Source organism: Penaeus monodon, chromosome 34, assembly GCF_015228065.2.
Source record: "Penaeus monodon isolate SGIC_2016 chromosome 34, NSTDA_Pmon_1, whole genome shotgun sequence".
In the NCBI taxonomy this organism is placed as follows: domain Eukaryota; kingdom Metazoa; phylum Arthropoda; class Malacostraca; order Decapoda; family Penaeidae; genus Penaeus; species Penaeus monodon.
The window spans coordinates 29,826,600-29,827,068 of NC_051419.1; the positions used below are offsets into that span (position 1 = coordinate 29,826,600).

General features: G+C 31.6%; 1 protein-coding gene across 5 annotated transcripts in view; it reads left to right on the plus strand.

Annotated features, from left to right (window-relative positions):
- LOC119594699 (TBC1 domain family member 16-like) overlaps window positions 1–469 on the plus strand; it is a gene marked incomplete at its 3' end in the record, with an annotated part of 16,016 nt that overhangs the window by 9,359 nt on the left and 6,188 nt on the right.

The following is a 469-nucleotide window of genomic DNA, read 5'->3' on the forward strand; positions in this document are numbered from 1 at the left end:
TACACAGCATTCCAATTTAAGAGTAGCTGCAGAAATGTCTAACTCTTCCCCTATATAAATAGGCATGACTAGATTAGCATTGAAGTAATAGGATTACAAGCTCTTTGTTTTTCTTCTGATAGTAAGGATTTTTTGTCCACAATGGGTATTATATAAGCGGATTTTGATTGATAGTTTTGCGTTGTATTATACAGGTGCTTCTGCCATGAAATGTAAAACTGATAGTTTTCCACCATTTATATATTTGTCTTTTTGTGACTTGACTATCTTCACTAAATTCATTATTCATTGTGATAGATGTTGTGAGAAATTATGTTTCATCTGTTTCTCAGTTTTTACACATCAAAGGCTTTCATATACATTTATCTAAGTATTTTAAGTTACGTTAGGCCCTGTGGTAGATTACATGATATGTCACATACACTAGCAGATGTGCTTTTAACAAAATGATTAACTTCATTCATCTGAA